Below are 25,847 nucleotides of genomic sequence, written 5' to 3'. Positions count from 1 at the left end.
CACGGTGTGCCCCAGGCTCCACACGAAGCAGCCCCACCCTCCAGAGGACAGTCACAGGGGCGGGGAGGGGGGCAGGAGAGCACAGAACTTAGGATCGGGGGCTTGGAAGTCGGACAAATGCAGGTTCAAAACCAAGCTTTATGGCTTTGGGTGAGCTACTGAACCTCTCTCAGTTTCAGCTTTCTCTAAAATGGGTATAAAAATGATGCTTAATAAAGGATCAAATGAGACAGTGTTTATAAAGCACTGAGCATAATGTTGGCACAGAGTAAACATTCAGTGGATGATTGTCATCCTCAGTGTTAACATAACACAATATGTTATTGATGATACTAATAAATTGTTACATATAACAACATATTGTATATATTATAATGTTTTTTTAAATCTTTTTTTTATAGATTTTATTTATTTATTTGAGAGAGAGAGAATGAGATAGAGAGAGAGCATGAGAGGGGAGAGGGTCAGAGGGAGAAGCAGACTCCCCGCTGCGCAGGGAGCCCGATGCGGGACTCGATCCCGGGACTCCAGGATCATGACCCGAGCCGAAGGCAGTCGCTTAACCAACTGAGCCACCCAGGCGCCAATGTTACGTTATCTGAGTAAGCAGTGTGTTGGAGCTAGTTTTTTTAAGATTGTCTATTTATTTATTTATTGAGAGAGAGACAGTGCGAGCAGGGGGCGGAGAGGGAAAAGGAGAGAGAGAATTTCAAGCAGAGGCCATGCTGAGTGCCAAGCCAGACACGGGCTCCATCTCAAGACCCTGAGATCATGACCTGAGCCCAAATCAAAAGTCAGATGCTTAACTGACTGAGCCACCCAAGCACCCTAGGGCTAATTTTTAAAAAGCTAGTGTGAACTCAGGCTAAATTAATAGAGGTCAGGGGTGCGAAAGAAGGGAGAAAATGAACCACTTTCCTCTGAGCTGGTCGGTTAGATCCCAAGTGGTAAACTGTGTTGAGTCCTGGGCCTGCCCCTTGGCAGAACAGAGATAGCTGGGCTGGATGCAGAAGAAGCAGCTAGAATGTGAGGGGCTGGAAACCCATGCTGTGAGGATTGGGGGCTGCTCAGCCTGCAGGAGGGGAAACCACACTCATCCTCATTCACCACTTCCGGGGCTGGCCCAGAGCAGACGACGCTGAGCACTGGGTGGGGGTCCAGAGCTGGGGCTGGGGGAAGAGAGAGAAGCTACAGGAAGCAGGTTTCAGCTCTGAGCAAGGAATACCTTCCCTTCAGGTCAACAAGACCCCTCCCCAGTGACTAGATTTGTAGGGAGGGAGTTCCCCACCACCAGAGTTATGTCAAAAGGGGCTTGGACAAGCTCTGCCATACCAGGAGGGGGTTCTCCTCAGAAGGAGAGAAAGTTGGTCCCCATCCACACCTAGTCCTTTTATTGATCGGATGCTCAGAATCTCTGATTCATGGCACATCTGCCTTTATTGGAGTCTTAGGGATATAGATATTAATCATCTATTCATTCATTCATTTATCCATCCATTCATTCATGTCTGTGCTGCTGTGTTCAGTGCCAAGGACATAGCAAACTCAAAAACACTGCCTTCCTGGGGTTTACATTCTAGAGCAGTAGCTCTCAGAGTCTACGTGCATCATTCAAGGAGGAACAATTGGATAGGTACCCACAAAAATAATGAAGTTGGATCCTTACCTCATACCATATAAAAAATTAACTCAAACTGGATGAAAGACTTACATGTTAAGAGTCAAAACTATAAAACATAGGGTAGAAAACACAGTGTAAATCTTCCTGACCTTGCATCTAGAGATGGATTCTCAGATCTGACACCAAAACCACAAGCAATAAAAGAAAAAATGGATAAATTGGACTTCTTCAAAATTAAAAACTTTTATGCTTCAAAAGACAGTATCAAAAAATTGAAAAAACAACCCACAGAATGGGAAAAAATATTTGTAAATCATACATCTAATAACGTACTAATATCTAGAACACATAAAGAACCCTTGAAACTTAGTAATAAAGAAAAACAATTAACCTAATTTTCAAATGAGTAAAGGATCTGAAAAGACATTCCTCCAAATAAGATAGACAAATGCTAACAAGCACATAAAAAAATCTTCCACGTCATTCGTCCTCAAGGAAATGCACACCAAAACTGTAATGCGACACGGCCCCACAGCCATCAGGATGCCTGTGCTCAAAAAGTCAGACACCAACAGGTGTTGGCAAGGACCTGGAGCCACCAGCACCCTCACCCACTGCAGGTGTGAATATAAAACAGCACAGCCACTGTGGAAAGCGGTCCGGCATTTCTTCAAAAAGTTAAACACAGAGTTACCCTGTGACCCAACAATTCTGCTCCTAGGTGAATACCCAAGAAAAATGAGAACATATGTCCACCCAAAAACTTGAACACGGATATTCACGGCAGCGTGACCTAAAATGTACATCAACAGATGAATAACCAAATGTGGTATGTTAATTCAATGGACTATCATTCAGCTACAAAAAGAACTGACAAACTCCTACATGGATGAACCTTGAAAACTCTATGCTAAGTGAGAGAAGCCAGTCACAAAACACCACATGTTGTATAGTTCATATGAAATGTCCAGAATAAGCCATCGCAGGAGACAGGAAGTAGATTCATGGTTGTTTAGGACTGAGGGGTTGGGCGAGGAGAGAGATGATAGGGCAAGGGTGCAGGGCTTCTCTCTGAGATGATGAAGTGTTCTAAAATTGTGGCGATGGTTACACCACTCTGTGACTGTCCTAAAAGCCACTGAATGGTATACTATATGTGGGTGAATTACTGGGTCTAAGTATGATGTCTCGATAAAGGTGTTACCAAAAAAGAATCACCCAAGATGCATTTGGAAGCTTCACTGTCACAGCCGCAGGCCCAGGCTGCCTTGGGGAGGGTGTGGGCATCAGTAGTTTTAAAGCCCCTCAGGTGGTTCCAATATGCAGTCAACGCTGAGAACCAGTGGTCAAGGGGAGCCGATACCTCCCATTTCCTGGAAGTCCGCCCGCCGCCTTCCCTCCACTGTCTCCTGCCATCTTTACAACAATCCTATCGCATAGACGTTACAGGTGCACAGTCTTTTATCCATAATTCTGAAATCCAAAAAGCTCTGAGAAAGAAGAGCCTTTCCATACATTTGCAAAAATTCATGTCACATCAAAAAACCCTAACTGAACCTACACAAGGCTATCTACGGTCTCTCCTAATCGGACGTAATATGAATAGTCATGCGTTGCACCGCAGAAATCATTCTGTGTTTGTTTCCAGGCTGCTCTCCTTACCCTGCCGCAGGGGCTTTAGAAAGTAGAGCATGCACCTTACTTTCTAAAAATCTGAACGATTCTGGCTTCCAAACCACCTTTGGCCCCGCCCATGTCAGATAAGGGACTAGGGGCCTACAGTTGTTTCCATTTTACGGAGAGAGGAAGCTGAGGTTGAAAGGTAAAAGAAGCTGCCTGAAGTCCCAGAGAAAGGACTCTTGCCTTAGTCCTTCCATGTAGCCAGGAACACCCTCTGTACCTCGGGTGCAGCCGTCCCCCCCTTCCTCACTGGCCCGGGACACACGGTGGCTCCTCTGTGCCCCGTGCCCCCCTGCTGTCCGAGCCCCTCGCAGGCCAGCTCCTGGCAATCTCTCACCCACGCATGAGGGGCCTGCCCTGCCCGAGCAGGAGTTGGAACCGGAGCCGGCTTTGTAATTTGCTCGGCCTGCCACCCTCCCAGCTGCAAACGGAAAATCCAAGAAGGTGGTCTGCTTTTCTGGCAGATGTCAGCCCCAGCCGGCCGGAGACGGCGCAGCTCAGCAGGGAAAGGCCTGCTGCAAAGTCTGGCAGGGCGGCCGGGGCTAGGCTGGAAACACATTTTGGCGCAATCTGCAGGGCCCGAGACTGTTCATTCGGCAACACCGAGACTGCCACAAAATAATCTTGTCTGCGAGAAACAGCAGAAAAGGTGACAGATTGAGGGCTGCCCCTCTCCCTCCTCCCACCCACCTGTGGCTTTTGTTAACATAACTAATGGCCATAATAGAAGCTACTCTGTAACGAGTCCCTGCTCTGGGCCAGGAGTGAGACTCAGCCCTTTCCAGGCATTGACATGCCCTGGGGTGTGAAATACTATTGTCCCATTTTTCAGAACCCAAACCAAGACTCCAAGAGATGGTGTGAATTGCCTGAGGTTACAAAGCGAGGACACAGCCGAGCAGGACTGGACCCACTTCCTCCTGACTCTGAAGATCAGCATTTTTTCCCCACCTGCACGTGGAGGGTCATTTTGGCCAAAGGCTATAAAGAAGCTGAACCATGTCTTTCCCCAAGTCAAAATTATTCAGGGCAAGTGGCAGGGCAGCTTTAATTCAGTTTGCTTCCTTCCCTCCCCCAAGATCATATACCCCTCTGCAACTCTTCTCTCAAGAAGCTTCAGAGATGAGTTACGTAGCCCATTTCACAGACAAGGAGACTGAGGCCTGCAGAGAGGAAGCAGTTGCACCAGGCCACAAACCCAGGTTTTTCTCCTCCCTGTGTGATGCCTCTGTGTGGCTCTCAGCTGGATGCCAGTTCCCTGCAGCTCCAAAGTACGGAGAAGCCTACACAGGAAGAACCACGGTCCCTTTTCTTTGATGGATGGAAAGATAGTCTAAGACTATAGGAGTCACAGGAAGGCATTGCTGTACAGGGATCGGCCATTCACTCATTCATTCATTCAAGGAGCCTGGACATGCCCCTTTTCTGGGCTCCAGCTGGACACTAGGGACACTGTGAGGGAGCAGTCTCCAACCTCCGGGAGCTCAGAGTCTAGGTGAACAACCTGCAAGCCCACCATTCCGACCCAACACAGTACAAATTGCAGTGGGGTCCTCTAACACAGGAGGAGCCCCCACCCCCACCCCCAGACTGCCAAGCAGGAGCCAGGGAAGGCTTCTCAGAGGAGGAAGCCTTGCAGCTGAGAGCTGATGGATGGGTAGACTTTGGTCAGGCGCCTGCAGAAGGGCTCCCCAGGCCGAGAGCACAGCATATGCCATGGTCCCGAGGTGGGAAAGACAGCGGGGTCCCCTAGGCAGGTTGGGGTGGCTGAAGCATAGAGCAGAATTCCACCAAGTTCTGGGGACCATCTCCTTTCCCCAAATAGCCCTGGAGAGCCACGGCCAGAAGGACCCCACAGGAAGGGCAGGTTTTGAGAGTGGTTATTACTCTTAGGGCACCAACAGCCTAAGTGAACGGCCCCACCAAGGAGAAGACCCTACCCTGAGCTCCGAAGTCCGGGCAGCCCCTGTGGCTTTGGACCAGCCAGTGAGACTGGCTCTTGGTCATTAATGGCAGCATGTGCTAATGTTTGATGAATTGCCCAACAGTTGCATTAGCTAATAACTCCCCGAACAAAACCAGAGAGTTCATCTGTTTTTATAAGACGCCCAAGAGCATCCTGGGAACAGGCACGGTGGTCGTGAATAAAAGAGAAACATTCATTTATGGTAATTGGTTTCAGCTCCTCACTTGGCTGCTTGTCCTGACCTAAATGTATCCAGTTGTTCCCTTTGCCTGGCTCTGGTTTGGGGGTCACTCCTAATGGTTTAATTCAACAAAAAATGTCTGCCATTTCCTGTAACCTCTGTCTTTTTTCACCCTCCTCCCAAACGGTTTTCTTGCAAGCAGCATCTTTGCAAGGCCCTCCCGGAGCTGTTTCCTTCTCAGGGAACAAAGTCAAGATTGTTGACAGAGAAAAAAGGTCTTAACTCCAGGCCAAGAAAAGAAGGTGGGGGGAGGGATAAATGAAGGTAATAATCATTTGTTTGTCTTTTACCCGGACTTCACAAAGCAGGTTTTGTCCAAGGCCGGTGGTCAGGGACTCTGACACAGAACATGGCCCTGGTGACCAGGGGCAATTTATGGGAGGGAACGAACACAAATCCTCATTCATGGAGCCGGCCGGCCGCGGAGGAAGTGACTGGGGAGGCGCATTCACGCCGGGCAGCCGGGCCCTCCCTCGGTCCCTCCCGCGGGTCTGAGGCTGGGGAGGGCTGGGGAGAGGCTTGCTGGGTGCTGTGAGTCTTGGCCAAACTTCAAACCCCCGGTGTGGCCCTGTGTCTCCTCTGGAGAGCATTTTTTCCCCAGTCGGGAGCATAGATGAGCTCCCCACAGGAGCCCGGGGAGGCTGTGAGAATGACTGGGCCTGGGGGGTAGGGGGAGTGGGGTGCTCCCCGACCTCAGGTGGATCTGGAGTTGCTGCGGGCATTTGGGACCTGGGATGAGGGGCGGGGCCGGAGAGATCTGGAGTACATCGTGCCGTCAGCAGGGACAGCTTGTAAACTTTGTTGGGATGCATCTGGTAGAAAGGCGTTGTATAAATATTAGATCATTATCGGCGTATTGTGTTTCCCGCTTGGGCGAGGAGGGGCTGGTGGGCCCCAGATGCCTTTCGTCAAGAAGACAAGGATGGCTTCGAGGAGTCCTCAGAAGGCCACAGCTTGCCAACCGGTGGCCCTCGGTGTCAGGGCTCAGAACCCGGGGATGGCAGAGGGGACTGCCAGCATGGGCAGCCCAGGCTCTCCCAGGGGAGGACTCTGGGCACCAGGCTAAAGGCGGAACAGGAGCCTGACAGGCTGGGTGGAATAGACGAGGCCAACTGGTATGCGGGGGGCCGCTTTGTCACTGTGACAACCTGTCCCTCTCGGTGGGTCCCTTTCTCCATCTGAATGGCCATGAGGGGCTCTGATTTTAGGACATTTATGAATACCTGCTTAGTGCCACCTTATACCAGGCACACGGGACACAGAGGTGGACACAGCCCTGCAGCAGGAAACTCAGCAACCTCAGGGCCCTTCCAGGCTGGCATGCAGGGACAGAGCATTCTTGGTTGTAGAGCTCCTGTCTGATTACCCAGAGCCCCGAGGCGCATCACTTCCCAGTGTCTGCACAGCCTGACCTGAGGGAGGATGTACAAGCCAATTGCAAGCAGCCGTCTGTAGGAATCAGGGCCTGAACAGTGCCACCCACAGCATCAAATCATTGTCACACCACCTTCATCATCATCATCATCAAAACCTGCCCCCCTGTGGGGTCCTTCTGGCCATGGCTCTCCAGGGCTATTTGGGGAGAGGAGATGGTCCCCAGACTTGGTGGAATTCTGCTCTATGCTTCAGCCACCCCAACCTGCCTAGGGGACCCCGCTGTCTTTCCCACCTCGCGACCATGGCATATGCTGTGCTCTCGGCCTGGGGAGCCCTTCTGCAGGCGCCTGACCAAAGTCTACCCATCCATCAGCTCTCAGCTGCAAGGCTTCCTCCTCTGAGAAGCCTTCCCTGGCTCCTGCTGGCAGTCTGCGGGGGGGGGGGGGCTCCTCCTGTGTTAGAGGACCCCACTGCAATTTGTACTGTGTTGGGTTGGAATGGTGGGCTTGCAGGTTGTTCACCTAGACTCTGAGCTCCCGGAGGTTGGAGACTGCTCCCTCATGGTGTCCCTAGTGCCCAGCTGGAGCCCAGAAAAGGGGCATGTCCTTGAATGAATGAATGAATGAATGAGTGAATGAATGTCATGCTCATCATCACAGTGACTAGCGTTTGTTTTACACATTCTCGATATTAAACCAAACACTTTATTTTCACTGCAAATCCATGAGGTTGACTCTGTGGCTGCCCATTTCACAGCTGAGAAACTAAGGCCCGGGTTCATACAGCTAGGAAGGCACTCAGACCCACATTTGTGTCCCCCACAGTCTGAAGAAAAGTTTCTGTCAGCAGGCATCACAAAGTGCAAGCGAGCTAGAGACGGGACCAGTGCTGCTTGTGGCTCAAGGAGAACCTCTAGAAGAGGCCCCTTTGAGCGAAGACCTGCAGGATGAGAATTTGACGAGAGGAGGCCCGCTGAAGACAGACATGACTCGCTGCTCTGTCCTCGAAGCCCGGCTGACTTCCCAGGCCCCGCACCTTCCCGAGGCAGCTCTCGGGCCTCTCGGGCCTGCCCGCTCTGTGCTGCCTCCTCCCCGCGTGATCACACTGGATTCCCTCCACCACCCGGCAGGTGCACACGACGATGTACTAAGAGGAGAACTAAAGAACAGAAGCACAGAGCTTACCCCAAACCTCACAGCCAGGAAGTGGCGACACAGCCTTGGGTTCCTAATCGTGCCACCAGACCTCTTGGGTACGTGCGTGTGCTCTGAGCGCCAAGACTGGACACCCACAGTCCTGGCTTCGAGAGGGGGCACTGGCCATGTCTTCTATGGCCCTGAGCCGGTACCCTCTCCCGGGACTTCGGCCTATCCTCTCCTCCATAGGAGAATCGCTGGAGGGGAACTGGACTTCGTGGTTTCCCAGGTGTCTGTAGATGGTGTCATCTTGTCCCGACACCGCTCTGCCAAGCCGGAGTGCCAGGTGTTGGCATCTCCATTTTGCAGGTAGGGAACTGAGGCCCCAGCGGCTTACATGCCTAGAAAAGGAAGCCCAGGTATGGCGAGGATGGAGCCCCGGGCACTGAGGGGCAGTGAAGGTGCTGAGGCTGTCTATTCTAGAGCACTGCCGAAAGGTCGGGCACAGTATCTGCCTCAGATCTGCACAAGGCGTATCAACGGTAGAGAGAACAGGTGAAGTGTAGCCTCTCCAGACAGATGACTCTGTGGGTCAGGAAGTTCAGCAGCATCTAGCCTGAGCCATAGATGATTTCCCTGCCAGGTGTTGTCAGACCCTGTCTTGAATACCTCCAGTGACAGAAAACTCACTACCTGTCAGTGCAGCTCATTCCATACTTGGACTGTTCTGATTTTAGCTCGCTGGAAGGAAACAGAGAACATCTAGAAGAGGCTGGGAGCCACAGGAAGGCATTGGAAGCTGTGAATTCAGCAGAGAGAGTTTAGGCTTATCCCAAACACCCAGAGACTGTCATGAAATCTATCCTCCCAGAGTGCCCTCCCTTTTGCAGTGACAACAGACATATATGTAGCACTTGACAGTTTACATTTGTCTAAATGCACCCTCCTACCCACCTTTCCAGATGGCCAGGGCAGGAATTATCAGGCAGCCAGGGCAAGAGGGCCAGCAGGAGTCCAGAGAAGGTGTGGGCCTGCTCCGCCCATACTGCTCAGCCAGGAGGAGGCTGCACCCGGACCTGACCCTTGATCTCCCCTGCCCGGTGCTACCGCCGTGATGGTGCCTGCCCAGTCCCTGCAAAGCCACCCACGGAGGGTGCCTGCTACAAAGAACACTCCGGGCCACTTCCAAATTTGGAATGGGGCACCCTGGAGCCCCTAGGAATTCCAAGCTATGCTATTTTTAGGCTGATCAGCTGTTCCACCTCTGCTCCCCTACCCCAGGCCCCCCAAGCAGATTTCCCAAGCAATCAAATCCATGTGTTGCCAGTTCCGGCCCTGGAGCTCTGCGAGGTGAGCACTGGATATGCCGGAGCCCCCGAAGGATGCATGCCCTGCCCAGACTGGGATAGTCCTGCCTTTCCTGGTTCAATGAGGGCAGGGACCACGGCCCCCACCTACCCCCTAGCCCCACAGGGTTGGGCATACAGCAGGCACTCAAGACTTGTAGGACACTGGACTTCTAGAAGGGCACAGAGAAGTTAAAAGATCATGGGCTTGGTAATATGACAAACCTGCTATGCCATTTTCTAGCTATGGGACTCCCAGCATGACCTTTATTCTGAGACTCTGTCTCCTTATCTGTAAAATGGGTTTAAGAAAACCAACAGACAAAATCTAGAAGGTATTCCAGATGTCGAGGGTCAAGGGAGCAGATTCGAGGCTCTTCATAATCAGTGAAGATCTGCATGCCAGGAGGTAGATCCAATGACTTTTAGGACCACAGCAGCCCCACAAGAAAATGGGAGTGTGGAGACGAGAGGGCTCCTCCAAGGTCACACAGAGAATCATCAACAGAGGGCCCAAGAACTACATCCCAGACTCGACCCTTTCTACACGCAATGCGTAGAAGCTATAACAAATGCAAAAAAGAAAACTACCAGAGGCTTCTCCCTGGTCCAGAAAGGCTATGAGGCGAGTCAGGGAAAAAGGCTTTCTGGGCAGACCCTGTCCGCAGAGTACCCAGGACCGCATCCACATGGCCAGCACCCACTTCCTGCAGCCAGCGCACACACGCCGTGCCAATGTGTTAGGACTTATGCATGGTCCCCACCATGGGAACCAGCCACGTCCCTTTGCCAGCCGCCCCTAATTCTTCCAATGTGGCTGAGAGCTAGCAAGACTCTGAGGTGGGAGGCGGAGTGAGACCCCCCTGCTGACAGCTCGTTTATAGCCCGCCCATCAAGGGCACTTTCCCCGCGGGGACTGGCCTCTGGGAGTAGAGAAGCTGGGGGGCCAGCTCTCAGCTACCAATGACATGTTGCAGGCACCAGGGGAATGCCTGGTGCCCCGTCACTCAGAGTGGCCCAGGGAACCGCCAGAGCCAGCCAGAACCAGGAAAGAATGGGCTAGGCCAGCCAGCCAGAGGAGGCCTGGTGGTTCGGGACCAGGCTTGAGTCAGAAAACAAGAAACTCCGCACACTCCCATCCAGTGTCTGGCCAGTATGACCAGCAGGCCTTGGTACCGCAGGGTTAGCTGGGCTGGCTGGGCAGGTCGGGGGAGGGAAAGATGGACAGGGAGATCAGTGATTCCGAGCCGGCCAGCCATGGGCAGCTGCTGAGCCAGTGAGACCATGTGGGTTAGCAGCTGGCACGAGGTTGGGCTTCTGACCCAAGGTTCCCCCCAGTTTGCTGTGGAACCCTGGGTCAGATGCAATCTCTCTGGATCTCTGAAGAGGGAGCCAAGATGTCTCTCTCTTAGGAGAATAAAACTATGATTCCAGAGAGAAGAGGCTACCAGAGGCAACTGTTAGCCATGCAGATGCCTAGGCTCCTTACCTGGTTCAAACTATCCCAGAAAGCTGAAGATGAATCAGGATTTGGGTTGGGATGGGCTCAATGCTGCAAACTCAGAGGAGGTTCACTGATGCTCAGGGCTAGACAATGTTAAGGATGCCGACATAGACCAACTGCAGTCCTCACCCTTCAGGACCTCCCTGTCTGGTTAAGGACTCACTACAACAAAGAGTAGACTGGTGAGTGTGATACTGGAGGCCAGACATTGTCCGGGAAGAAATAGGGATGAGTAGTCAGTTTCCACAAAGGAAGATGGGAAATCACCTGGAGGTGATTAAGCCAGGCCTTGAATGGTATGGTCCTTCTCTTATTGTGCATGGCATAGAGCCAGGACACAGAGGACGGAGGAATGGGTCGAAGGGTGGAGGGATGAGTGAGTAGTGGGTGTGAGAGGTGGTGAACAGGGAATGAATGAAGGATGGATGGATGGATGAAGGATGGATGGATGGATGGATGGATGGATGGATGGAGGAGAAGGAGGAAAGAAGGAAAGAGGGGAAGGAAGGAAGGAAGGAAGGAAGGAAGGAAGGAAGGAAGGAAGGAAGGAAGGAAGGAAGGAAGGAAGGAAGGAAGGAAGGAAGGAAGGAAGGAAGGAAGGAAGGAGGGAAGGAAGGAAGGGGAAGGCAGGGAGGGAGGGTATTAGATGGTCAGATGGGTAGGCAGATGTGAGAACAAAGAAACGTTTCATTGAATGAATTCTTACAATAAGTCTGCCAAGTAAAAGGATGGAAGGGGCAGCCTCCTTCCCCAAATTATTAATAAGAACACCTGAGGCTGAGGGGGGGAAAGTGACTTCCATAAGGTGACACAGGAAATTAATGACAAATCCAAGCCCAGAATTCAAGGCTCCTGACTCCCACCCAGGAGCTTCTCCACTTCACAATGCCCACCTCATCTATTCTCCTACTCCCTCCATCCCCCACATCAATACTTGTGGAAAAAGGGAAGGAAAGGCAAAGAGAGGGAGGGAGGGGGAGGCGGTTGTGATTTTGTGGTAAGGGTCCTGAGCTCTGGTCCTTGGTCGTGTGCAAGCCATTCGCCTGGCTTGGCTTTTTTCTCCATCAGTAGAATGGGCTGTGAAAGCCTCCTAGGGCGCAGGCAGGAAAAGTGCTGTGACAGGAAGGAGAAGCCCCTACCGATGAGGGGAGGGAGGAGAGTCACTTTTGTCAGGGCTCCTCACAGACATCATTTCCTTCTGGATGCCCCCAGGCCTCCAGAAGGAAATGAGTCCACCGGTCAGGTCAGAAGACCCAGCGCCATAACTCTGCATCCAGGACCCTGCCCCAGCCTGGGTTTGGGAGACTGGGGACAGAAGCCTGGGGTGCAGGGAGATTTCGGGCGCCGGCCGGGGACTGACACTGGACCGTGTGCTCCATGGGGAGGGCAGGGGGCAGGGGGCAGGGTGGAGCAGACTCCGCAGGCTCCCAGCTGCCTGGCTCGGCAGGTGGGGCAGAGCAGGAAAAGCCCTCCCCCATTCCTCGGTGACTCCTACCCTCATCTGCTCACTCACTGGCTTCCTCAAGGAAGGGAAGGGGGTGTCCAGCAACTGAGCAGGCACCGTGAGCCGGCCTGGTGCTAGATGTTGAACAGAGGCTTTCCTGCCCAATTCTGACCATGCAGCAGTGCCCAGGAGTCAGTGATGACGGCGAGCACCACCAGCAAGGAGACACTCTGGCCTCCGAGTCCAGGATCTCAGCTTCCAGTTGCCATTTTGGACACTGGTCCTTTACTCTCTCGCTGGGTCTCACTTCCTGAGAAGAATGCCTCCCTGCTGGCCTCAGAGTGGCAGCTGTCACCAGAGGCAGGGCTAGCCCAGCCACGGTGGCCCAGATGGGGTCCCAATACCCAGGCAGGGCAGGAGGTGCCCAGGTGCACCCCACACAGAGATGGCCTTCCCTGTCCTGGGGAGAGCAGAGCCGGAGCAAACATGTCCCGTCCTGGGGGCACCGGGAGGGTATTGCCCTGTTCACTGGAGCATGGAGGGATGAGAGCATCTGCCCTTGTTTTGTTAAATATGGTGATGTTTGTCCCAGAGTCTAAGTGGGCCCTGCCCTCCCCCCCACCTCCCCCCCACCTCCCCCACCTCCCCCACCTCCCCCACCTCCCCCACCTCACCCACTGCTCTTCCCCTTCCCCTTCTTTCTTCATCTGCTCAATCAGGGTATTAACAATAATACAGTAATAACAAGGTGACTAGAGTGTGGATGCTGGGGCCAAGTGCCTGGGTTAGAATCCAGGCTTCACCCCTCCTTAGCTGTGTAACCCTAAGCAAGTTACCTAATCTCTCTGTGCCTCAGTTTCCTAAGGTGCAAAATGGGGAGAGTGAGCCTCGTAGAGCTATTCCGAGGATTAAATGGCTTAACACGTGCAAAGGGCCTGGAGCAGCGTCCTGCACATAGTAAGCACGATGTTCGGTGTTAGCAGGCGGCAACACCATCTGAGGCTCTCCCTTGGTGTTAGTCCTCCAGGAAGCTTCCCGGCCCCACAGGCTGCTTACATGCCTCCTCGGAGCCCCGCCAGCCACTGAGCTGCCCTCTAACCGGCCGTCCCTTCTTACAGTTAGGTCTTATTCTCCAGCCCACCTTACAGAAGGGGAAACTGAGAACCATAGAAGTTAAGTGATTTGTCTCCCTGCCCTGATCTGCCATCCTTGGCTTACACAACTCCAAGAGCAGGAAACACCACCCCCAGCCAGCCTGGGGAGGTGGTACCAGCTGAGCAGTTTTGCCTAAGAGTTAACCAGGAGAGGTTGGGGTGGGAAAGGCGGCATTGGAGGCAGAGGTCAGCGGGATAAAGCCATGAGGTGAAGAACCCCTGGAAGCTCAGTAGTGGGGAGCATAGAGCGAGGCAGGCAGTCAAGGATGCAGAGGGAGGCTCTACCATGTCACGAGGTCCCTGAATCCCAGGCCAGGAGGCTCAGATGTGAAGCTACAACCACAGGGAAGCCATTAGACCATTTTCAGCAGACATGGAAATGGCCAGATTTCCATTTGGGGCCCTCAGTGAGCTATAAACACCGTGCAAAGCTAACTATTATGGCTAATAATGGTTTAGCACCCTGAGCCATAATTGCCGTTCACATGTCTGTCTCCCACTAGATCATGAAGCCCGTTAGAGTGGGGTCTGTGTGTCCTGTTCATCCCTGTGTCCTCATGCGTGGCACAGAGCAGACACTCGAAACATGTTTGGTGAAATTAATTAATCAGAATGACGTACGTGACACCACCTGTCATGAACTCTCTTGCGGAAGGAAACCCTTGGAGTCGGGCAGCCCTCAACCCAAACCCCGATGCCAGCAAGCAGCCTTGGCAAGTCCCATGACGGCTCTGGGTCTCAACTTCCTCCTCCTCAAAATAAGCTCAATAATTCCCCCCCACTGGGGTCATGCCGGAGTTCCCAGCGCCGTGCCCCACGCGCGTGGACGCCCTCAACAAAGGGCGGCTAGAAGAACACCACAGAGATGCCTGTGCACAAACCACAAAACCGCTGCCGAGTGCCGACATAAGCCAGCCAGAGGGTTGGTGCAAAGGCACAGAAATGTAAACCTGAGGACCTAGATTTGAATCCTGGCCCTGCCTTGCCCCCAGCTGTGCAACCTCAGGGAAGTAGATCAACCTCTCTGGTTTCTTCATCTGCTCAATCAGGGTATTAACAATAATACCAATTCCAAGGATTTGTTGCATGGACCAAAGGAGATAACAGATGTGAAAGTGCTTAGTGTATACAAATGTGGGTGATGATTATTATGATCATGACAGCTCATAAAACCCGGGTGGAGCTTCCTGTTATAAACAAGTTTTCCTTCACCCCACCCGCAGACCCAGGGGCTGGCTCGATTCTTTGTTCCCAGAGAGGGCATAGCTGGAGGGGCCGGCTGAGCCGGGGCAGAGGCCAGGGCAGGCTTCTCGCTCCCACCATCTGCGCTGCGGGGTCAGCCCATCTGTCCAGCAGTGGGCACACATGTGGCCTCATCTGAGGGCGCAGGGTCATTGGGGTCAAGCAGGAGAAAATTGGGGGCAGATGAGGGGAAGGTTCCAGCTTATTTTTAGAAAAGGGGGAAAGAGGAAGACAGGAAGGCCCTTGTTCCTTGGCATTTCCACCATGTGGATGGCAGGCGGGCGGGCAGCCAGGCGGGACTGGAGACAAAGATGCAGCCACGTCTGCGCCTGTCACAGGGTCGCCGCAGGGCCTCAGATGACCACACGGCCCAGCCGGTTAGCAGAGCGTTCTCCCTTGCAGCCCTGGCTGCCCCCAGTGGGAACCTTCACGGCGCGAAGGCGAGGACCCTGAAGGAGACCGCGCCAGCCCAGAGGGCCTGAGCCCACAGGGCCACATTTGGACATAAGGAGGGACCCTCCAACTGCAGGGTGGAGGAGAGCTTGTGGGGTGCAATCTGATGGCAGAGGGGCCAGCGGGCACTCCCAGAACACAGCCTGGCACACAGTAGGCCCACGAGTCCTCTCCTCCTGGTCTCCCCTGGAGGTCCGAGGTCCTGGCACCTCTCCAGGTTACCCTGCCCTGTGTCCCAAGACACAGCACAGTGGAGCGATGAAGATGGTGACTCTGGCGCTCCATATTGCTGGGACATGAATCCTGGCTCTTCTACTTCCTGGCTGTGTGACTTAGGGCCAGTTGCTTTACCTCTCTGTACCTCGGTCTCTTTGTCTGTAAGTAAGACATAGCCAGAGTTCACACTGCATAGGTTTGTTGTGAAAATACATCGGTATATGCAAAGCCCTTGGAACACTCTGCCTGCACTCGGTGCTTGGCACTCAGCAAGTACTCGGCGGCGGATGTTGTCATTGTCAACATACAGTAGGGCGTGTGCAGCTGGGATGGCCTTGTCTGGGGAGGAGCAAGCTAAGCACGCACAGAGCTCCCTAGCAGGACCCCACGGTGGGGGTGAGGCCACCAGGGTTGGGGGTGTTGGTGTCAGCAAACAAGCTGGGCCAGGCCAGGGGGAGGCGGGAGGCCTGCTGCAGCAGTGGGGCCAGCCCAAGGCTGGACATCGCAGACCCCACTGCGGCTCTCTTGGGTGTCTTTGGAAAGAACTCAAAAAGGGGACAGGAATTTTCCAAATTGCCTGTTTTTCCATTCTCGGGTCCCCCAGCCCCCCATCCTTAGATCAAATTCTGAAGAGGACTTTGAAATGTGTCAGGAACAAAAAGGTAAAAGTCTAAAACCCCAGAGAGGACTGTTAATCCCGAGTCTGGGTGGCAACAGGCCTGCCAGAGCTGCCAGAGGACCCGGGCGCGAGAGCGTGCCTGGGCTGGGGTGCGCGTCCGTGGGGGCACGTGGGGGCACGTGTGCGTCCTCCGAAGGGCACATACCCAGACACGAGGAGCTGACGAGCGGCTGCAGGTATCGAGGGCCACAAGCACCACGTGTCCGCATACATGTGACCGTGTGCTCATCTCAGCACACGCGTGCCTGCAGCTACCACAGATGGGCTCCCACGTGAACAGCAGGTGCAAGAACCAGCATGTGTTGGGCATTTCCCAGCCTGACACACAGTAGGTGCTCCTCAGCTGTACCCCCTACATGCACTCACCTATAAGCATGGACATGCAGGGAACGTACCTGCCCATGGGTATGGTTTGGCAGTGGCTGACCGAAGGGCCACGGCAGCTGCTGGGCCTGGGGCCAGACGAGAAGGAGACGTGAGACCTGCCCTGTTGGAGTCCTTTATCGAGCACGTAGCAAGCCTAGGGCTGGGCCCAGCTCTGGGTCCACGTGGTCCTGGGCAGAGGGCTGGGAATGTGTCACGGACTGGGGCCGAAGGCATGAGATTCCCATAAAGTCAGACGGACAGGGGGAGGGTCTATATGAGGGCATCTGGGCCACGGCTCAGCCCCAGCCGAGGGATCCTCGGGTGGGCAGCAAGCTCAGTATCCCAAGAGCCTAGAGAGCCCTTGGAGACCACCCACAGCAGCCCAGGAGGGCAGGGACCTGCCTGGGGTCTCACAACAAGTTCAGGGCTGGGGCTGGAAAAAGAGGTCATGACGAAGAACAGACTTTGAAATCTGACGAGCCTGGGCTTCATCTTGGCTCTCCCACTGACTAACTGAGTGACCTTGGGCAAGTCACTTGACCACTCCTAACCTGTGTCGTCATCTCGAAATGAACATTCCACAACTCGAGGAGTGTGGCCAGGACCCTCAGTCAGGGGTGGGTTTGATGATCAGGTCTCCTGACTCCCCTTCCAGTGCTCCTTGATGGGTCCAAAGGAACCTCCACTGGGGCAGCCAAAGGCAAAGAGGCACAATCCCAGGTCTCTCGTCTCCAGATCACCCTGCTAAAGGGCCAGAGGCCTGTCCTGGGAGGCTAGAGACCAAGCTTCTAGTCCAGTCTGGCAATGGCTGCCTGGCCTTAAGCAAGTGTCTACTCCTCTCTGGGCCTCAGTTTCCCCATGCCTGCCAGGAGGGGTAGCTAAGGGATCTCTCAGGGATCTCCCCACTCCAAAGACCCCCTGGCTCCACAGGGGAAGCTAACTGAGAGCAGTTGCCACCAGAGCAAGCATGGGGGCACCAGGGAGGGGGGCCTCTGGGCTTCCCCAGCCACCGGACGCTGCCCTGTGGTTTATGTCAAAGTGTCAGCCCCAATCCTGCTCTCCTCCTGGGCAGGGCCACCTTCAGTGGGCCTCAGGAGAGGTGGCCTGTCCAGCCACTGTGTTTACAGTGCTCAGACGCCGCCGGGAACCTGATCTGGGCAGACCAGGGTGGGCTGCCCCACTGGGCCCACGCCGTGTCCACACTCATTTCCCGGACACTGAACACCGCCAGCCCGCCTGCCGCGCTGAGTCCAGCGGCCCGGCCAGCCGCCCGCCGAGGGCCCAGCTTCTTGTAGGCAAGCACCCTGGAAAGCTGGGGAATACAGCATGGCGCAGGGAGCCAGAGCAGGGCTAGCAGGAGCCGGGTGCGGGGGGAGAGAGGTGGGGGGGGTCCTCCCTCTAGACAGGTTCATGCTGGGCTCCCCGGACAAGTGTGCATTCCCTCCCCCACCCCGTCCAGGTGCAGGGACCCTACTGACGTGTACCAGTGGACCAGCTTGTCCACACACTCAGCCATCTGCACCAGCGTTGGCCAACTCTGGCCCCTGGGCCAAATCTAGCCGCCACCCGCCAGTGAAGATTGCCTTTTACATTTTTAAGTGGTTGGGGGGAAAAAAAATCAAAAGAACATTTTAAGAGACATGCAAATCATATAAAATTTAAATTTGTGTCCAGGGGCGCCTGGGTGGCTCAGTCGTTAAGCGTCTGCCTTCGGCTCAGGTCGTGATCCCAGGGTCCTGGGATCGAGCCCCGCATCGGGCTCTCTGCTCCGCGGGAAGCCTGCTTCTCCCTCTCCCACTCCCCCTGCTTGGGTTCCCTCTCTCGCTGTATCTCTCTCTGTCAAATAAATAAATAAAATCTTTAAAAAATAAAAAAATAAAAATAAATAAATTTGTGTCCATAAATAAAGTTTTATTGGAACACAGCCACACTCGTTCGTTTATGGACAGCCGTGGCTGCTTTGGCCCGGCAGTGGCAGAGGTACAGGGTTATGACGGAGACAGCATGGCCCACAATGCTGAGACTACTTACCCTCTGACCCTTTACAGAAAACATTCGCCAACCTCTGATCTGAATCATGCATGAGGGGCCGTATAAACCTCAGGTCTCAATCTGGGGGACTTCTCACCCCAAGTTTCCGGGGTGATTCCATACTTGGGGGACCCTACGTGACATTAAGGTGTAGGGTTGGGGGCAGGGCACTTAGCCCCTGAGCACAGCTCCATACCAATCACACCTGAAGGATACCCCCCACCCCCACAACACCTGACCCTGACCTGTCTGGCCACCCTCCTCCACCTGCCCTGGGTCCCAGGTGCACCCCCCAGCCCTGCCTCCAGGGGCTCCCATCACCTCCCAGCAAAGCCGCTTAGGTAGGCCTGGCCACGCCCCCCTCTCCTCCTCCTGACGCTTCTTCAAGACACTCAGCTTAGCCTTCTCCTGCTCACTTGCTCTAAAAACACTCTCAATTCCAAAAGCTCAGAGATTTGGAGGACAAAGCGCAGAAAGGCTTGTGTGTTCTGTGTTCTGCCCTGTCACGTGGCTCCCGGGGGACAGTGAGCCCCGGGCCAGGGGCCTGGGAGCAGGAGGAGAGCCTGGGAGGAAGCAGGCACAGGTGGGCGCTCCAGCCAGGCCACACATACGGCCCTTCGCCGCGCTGTCCGCCGTCCTAAGTGCACTCACTCTCGGTCAGCCACGCCTTGTGGAACAGCCATTCCTCCACCAGACCCTGTACGAAGACAGAAGTGGGGCCTGCGTGCTGTCCACACTCCAGGGCGGTGGCTGGTGGCAAGGCTTTAAAACTGCCCCTGTGGAAGGAAAACCGTCCTTATCTGTAGGGTTTGCTGCTTTCTGGGATGTAAATACTCCTACCGTGGCCAATTTTCAAGTTGCCCACATGACGCCACTGAAATGGACCTGGGAAGAGACGCACACCATCAAGTGTCACAAGCGGGTCGGAATCAGATCCAGCCTACCCCTGCTCCCTGGGAACTCAGGCACATAAACATCTGTCACACACAGTGAAGTAGGGGCGAAACGTGAAAAGCAAAAGGGCACGGGAGCACAGAGGAAGAGCACCAAACCTGGCTTGGAGGGTAGATCCTGAAGGGCTTCTCAGAGGTGGCGTTTAGATCTGGACCACGAAAGAAAAGTAGGCGTTTGCCGGGCTAGGGGTAGAAGGAAGGCTCTCCTGACTGGCTCACCCCCACCCCCGCCCTACTCTCTCTGCACTCCTATGTAAGCCCCACAGCCCAAGTCACACTCAGGATTTCCAATTTGGGGATCTGTTTTCTCCACAGGCACCACAGATTCTTAAACTTAGAAAGCCTGTGCCCGGGCCACACAAGGTTGACGGAGGGAGCTGGCTTCAGTCCACACGAGGGTCCTGGCCTGGGATAGGCTGTGTTCTCGCTCCAGATTATTCACTCCCTCTTCCCCATAAGAAGCTTTCTACCCCCCCACGCCCATGGGGGGCCTTCACACTGGACTCTGCCATGGGTCTTGCTTGGGTTGACGGAGTATGAGTGAAGGTGACATTAAGAGCTATTGCGTGGCTCGGTCATTTTTCTTTTTTGCTCTCTGCCCTGAGCACATTGTGTCCCAAAGAGGGACAGCTGCTTCGAGAGGATCCCAGAATAGGGAGGACACACGGAGCAGAGCCACAGTCAGCCCACAGCCACCACAGACAAAATATAATGTGGGGGAAAAGTAAACTTGTTATTGTAAAGCCCCCGTTTGGGGCATGCTATGGTGTGTCTGTTACCACAATATAACCTAGAAAAAGCTGACGAAGGTTCAGCCCATCCCATCTTGAACTGGCTCACAGCCCAACAACCCCGTGAGCCCCCAGAAACACACTGAGTCACTGTGCCTTCCCCAGTTTTAAGCAAAGATTTGTCCAGCCCAGGCTGATGAGGTGAGCCTAGCATGCCTGAAATGTCCAGAATGCTCTACAGTTCTAGGGTAACCCTGTGGTCTTAGGGAAAGCAAAAGGAACCCCTTGTTAGCAGCGTCCCCAGCTCAGCTCTCCCATCATACAGCGGCTATTTGGAAGTGTCTCTCTTGGCACCAAAAAAAAAAAATGCTCTCAATCTCAACCTGAAGTCACTCCAGACATGGAAATTCTCTCTTTGAGGAACAGGCCAAATTTAAGGATCTTTCTGTATAAAAGAAGAGGCAAGGTGAGGGGGACAGGGAGCAGCCTCTGTGTCAAGCAACACCAGGGTCAGAAAGCGTCAGTCCCGCTCTTGCCCTCGGCGAGCTCCCAGGCTGGTGCGCCGACGGGCGCCGTCAGGGTGGTGGCGCTTGGCTGTGGGCAAAGGGCCGTGGATCACGGAGGAGCGACGACAAGCTACCTGGACAGCCAGAAATCCCTCCGGCACAAGTTATGGGTGAAAGGGATGGATGGCAGATGATGGATGGTTGGGATGGATGGATGGACAAAATAAAATAAAATCTACCCAGAAGCGTCAAAGAACCTTTCACCAAGGACATAGGAAACAGACCTGAAAACAATGAGAATTTCACCAAGTAAAGAATATGGACAGAAGAGACGGTGTCCTAGACAGAGAGAACAGGAGGGCCGTGGCTCACCACATCTTGGAAAAAAGGGAGGCAAGAAATGCAAAGAGCCACAGTGGCACCCTGCAGAGAAGTGACAGCAGAGTCCCACAGACTGAGTTTTGATCCCAACAGTACCACTCTCTGACTGTGACCTTGGGCAAGTCACTGAAGCTCTCCAAGCCTGGGCTACTACTATCAAACCCAAGCCCAGCATGGGAATCACCTTGCCTCACCAGGTTATGGCGGCACCTCAATGAGAGACTGCGGGAACAGCTCCTGGCACACTGTAATCGTGCGGTTCCTGATCGTTTCCTCGTATCTCCCTTCCGCCAGGACCAGTTCTTCCAGGGTCTGGGCCCGCCCCGTGCTGACAGGGCTCTGCCTCCTGGCTAAGCCACCACCTCGCCCCCGTTCTGGGACTTTCCTTCACAAACCTCTTACCTCAAGGGATTTCTCTGCCCTCCTGCCCTTCAACCACTCACTCCAGCCTCAGTGCTCAACTGTGCCCCATGCACCAGCCAGCCTCTTGTGCAAACAGCCTCTCCTCTGGAGCAAACACCCAGACATGGGACCAACCACAGAGACTGGTGAGGCAGGCAGCTCCGGGTGGGGTGAGGCTGCCGGCTTTCATGCCCTTAGGGAGAGTGGCATCCAGGCGGAGAGGCCAGCTGGCCAGGCTGAGCCTGGACTCCCACCCTTGCGGCCTCACCTGTCCTAGACTACAAGGTGCCTGATGCTATTCCCAGTCCCGAGGCCAGGAGCACACGGGCCAGAGCCCAGGAAGGAAAATGATTTGGGATTTGGGACTGCATTCAAAGCTTTCACAGTTTAGCCTGATGTTCAGTAGAAAGTCAATAAATATTTTTGAGCAAAAGAATACTTGCCCCTGCCCACCACCCCTGCCACTCTCACACACGGTTGTGCCCACAGCACCCCCTGCAGCTCACCAGTGACTCACTCCGCCTCCCACAACTGGGTCTTTGCTTATGCTCTTCCCTTTACCTGGAGCATTAACCCCCCCACCCCACCAACACTCCCCAGCCCCGGTCCTCTTGCCAAGCTCTGCCTCATCCTTCAGGATTGGGCTCAGACATCACTTTTTCCAGGAAAACTTACCAGGAAGGTTCCCCTGCATTCCCACGGGACCTCCACTACCCCAGTCACAGCTCGTGCGGCCTTTGGGTGGCCTCTGTGCATTTCTCCCCCTCACTGGACTGTGAGCTCCTCCAAGGGCAGGGGTGGGTCCCCAGCACTCAGCAAGGGGACCCAGCCAGAGGAGGGACTCAAGGTGTATTCGGTAAGTGAATACACATGTTTTCAGATTAGATCATCCCCAGGAGCTGAGTACTGAGTACCCAGGAGGACACAGGAAGTCAGTCCGAATTGCAGTAACCCTCCAGGCCACCAGGGGGGTCAGAACAGAAGGTAAGCAGGAATCCTGCAGAATGCTCCCTCTCCCCCTGGTGGTCCAAGCACATTACTGCAGCTTACCCTGGGCCTGGCTCCCTCCACGGAGCAGTGGAGTCTGGGGAGAATCTGGGCTGAATTCTGGGACCACAGAATCCTAGAATATTGGAGCCAGAAGGGATTTTACATCTCAGAGAGCTTGAGCACCATGCCCGCCCTCATTTACAGATGGAAAAATTGAGGTCCGGAGAGAGGTACACTACCAAAGGGAAAGATCTGGAACCAGAACCCAGAAGTCCTGAGGAATATAGAAAATATTCTGAGGACAGGAGCGTCCAAAGTGATGGGCTACCAGCCTGCATTACTGCTTGATTGATCCCTAGATTCTCTTTTATCTCTTCATCCAAACTCCACGCGGTCAGAGGTAGGCATGTGGTTCTTAATTACCAGACACTTGTTAAATAATCCATTCTAAGTCTTCCCCTTTAACCTCATCATGTGCTCTGGAAGGTGGGTTCCTGATCTCGCTCTGGCCATGACTGGTGGTGGACTTCAGACAAGCTACCTCTCTCTCCCTATGCTAGCAGTTTTCTCAGTTGCGAACGAGAAGGTGGGCTAGATCCGCAGCGGCAGATAGGCTTCCTTTGGGTGCTGACGTGGATGGGCCGGTCGTGACTGCTTGAGAACTCGAAGGGCAGGAGCTCTGTGGCTTGTCAGTGATGCTCGTCATGGGCTGGGAAGCAGCCGAGCAGATGCCAGAGGTCCGTGAACCCCGACCCAGGCTCCGAAGCCCCTGACACCTTTCCAGTTCTAGCCACCTCGATTTCTTGCTTTTCTCTGCTGTGACCACCAGTAGCAGTCTCAACCTCTGTCCGGGGTACAGAGTATTCAGAGATCATCAGACAAGATTCCTGCCTGTGAGAAGCTCACGGTTTGGTAAAAGATACTCACCCAAATTCACACACAAACAAGTGCAGAAGTCGGAGCAGCGTTCTTAGGGAGAAAGGGGCTCTAGAAGTCAGGGGTCTGATGCCTCCGTGGCTGCAGGAACCCTTCCGACAGGCAAGTCATCATCGTCCGCTCTCTACCACGCACTGGCATCCCAACCCGAACGTCCGTTCTTCCTGTGGGCACAAGCATCCCCCAGCGCTGCGGCGGTGAACCCTGCAGACCTACAGCCTCGGCCCGTGTGGCCCTGCCACTTCCGACAGATCAACCGCAGGCAGGTTCCTCAAGCCCTTGGCTCTCCATTTCCCTCTGTCCCCTGCCCTGCTGGGATTGCTGTGGGGAGTAGATATGCAAGTACGGGTAAATCACCTGGCACATAGAAGCCCCCAGGAAAGGTGAGCTGGCAGCAGGGCTCCGAATCAAAGCCCGCCTCCTTAGCATTCCCCCGGCTTTGCACTCTGGGGGCACACCAGGCATGTCTGTTTCCCCCGCCCAAGGACAGCTCTGTGGGGGAAGGAGGACATCAACAGGACCCCATCAGGTCTTCCCTTCCTGGGACCTGACATGGGCACCTCCACCTGCTGTTCCTATGCACACTTACTACCACGGCATCTGACTCCAAAGCCAGCGCTGTGGAACGGCCCCTCCCGGGAGAGTCCAGGTCCCCTGAAGGCAAAGGGTGGGACCAGGGCCCCCGAGCATGTTCCCTGTTTCCCAACCCCCTGGCTGCCACCCACACTCTGGAGGCCTGGCCTGGGACCTGTCCTTTCCCGCCCAGGAGGGCCCACCTCTACGCAGCCACTCCGCCCCTGCCCCCCTTCTGGTCTGAATGTTTGCTCTTCCACCTCTCCCGGAATCATTAAACATTCTGCAGTGGAAACACAGCCGGTCACGTGGTGAGCACAGCCCGCCAACCTTGGCACTTCTCCTCTGATCCCGTTTGTTTTTCTAATATAAAACTAATATGACATAATGTATAATCTAATTTGGAAATTACCATTTGCTTGGCTGGCCCACACTGCCAGCCAATACCAACAGCAAGAGAAATTATTTAAGAATGTTTCTTTTCCTTCGGAACACTGCTGATAATTTATTTTTCCGTCAGAAGATTACTTTTCTCTTTACGACATTTCCTGCCCCGGTGATTTGCGTTAGCATTCAATAAAATGGTCTGTGCCTAATGTGGGGAGTGAGTCAACATGACTTTCCTTGAATGAAGGGAGGGTGTCAATTGTGGTCAATAGTGGGCTCAGACCTGCTGCCCAGGAACCGGAGGCAGGCGCCAAAGGGGCTTTTAGTGGGGAAGATTGGACAGATCTCCGGAAGTCGCCTGCCCCCTGTCCTATCAGCCAAACGTCAAGGCCGCCTGTAGGTCCAGGTCCCCCCGGGGCCCACCGGCCTCTGGGGGAGTGAGTGATACCCATTTGGCATTCCTGGGCAAGAGGGGTTAGCACCAGGGTGGACTCGAAGGTGAGGGTGTGCTTTCCTGAAATTCAGGCTCCTGACCTATCTACACCTGAGTCTCCACCAGAGTGAAGGACCTCTTTTCTTACGGCCACCACGAACACAGACGTGTCTGGGGCTTCTGAAGGCACCACCACCTTCAAGGGTGTGGCACCGTCACACCCTCGGCGTCCTGCAGTGCAAGCCGACTCCTTCCTTCACCCCTTCTTCCAACAAGTATGTTGAAGGGACAGTTGGCTCCTAAAGTCTGAGCTGGTTTCGAATCCTGACCCTGCCACTCAACAGCTCTGGGACCTCCGTCAACTTTCTTTACTTCTGCGAGGCCCCATAACCTCATCAGTTACATGGGGGTCATAACAGCGCTGACCTCATTGAGTTTTATAAAGATAGCGTGTGCCGAAGTCTGCAAAGGACTTCTTAGCCCAGTGCCTGGCATGCAGGAGAAGCTCAGCGGTGTCACTGGTATTAGTAAGCCAGGTACGAGAGATGACCAGAGCTCCCGGAATTGCTGGGAAAGTTCTGGTCCCGGTGAAGGGCTCCAGTCTTAGAAACCAGGCTCATGCCATGGGGCAAGTGCCTCCTGGCTCTGAGAATTAACGACCCCAACACACTGGGCCGTGGCTCACCACGAGGTCACTGCACACACTGGGCAGCCTCCCTGCTTGCTGGTCTGGTTCCTGGAGAAAAGTCTCCCCATCCCTAACCCTTTGCAACAGGGAACACGGGTGAGGGCTTTTCGCACCCTACTGCAGTCTGGGGGAAAGGACAGAAACAGTCTTCTCCAATCTTCTCCCCTCCACCCATTTCTCTCCAAGAAACCCAACCTCCACGTCAGAAAGTTTATTTACCCAATCGAGGCACAGGTCTAATTTCTCTCTGGATGTTCAGAGACTGAACGGATGGGTGTGTGGGTGACGTCCAGACAAGTGAGCCATCTACTTGGCAGCGTCCACCCTCTCTCTTCTGGTATCGCTGGCCTGCGAACGGTGGACACAGCTGAGGTGCTCTCTAAGTACTCGGCCTTGTCATTATTCAACCAA

The sequence above is a fragment of the Zalophus californianus genome, chromosome 4 (genome assembly GCF_009762305.2).
Source record: "Zalophus californianus isolate mZalCal1 chromosome 4, mZalCal1.pri.v2, whole genome shotgun sequence".
NCBI lineage: Eukaryota > Metazoa > Chordata > Mammalia > Carnivora > Otariidae > Zalophus > Zalophus californianus.
The sequence above is the reverse complement of the archived record's forward strand: the minus strand, read 5'-3'. Positions refer to the sequence as shown.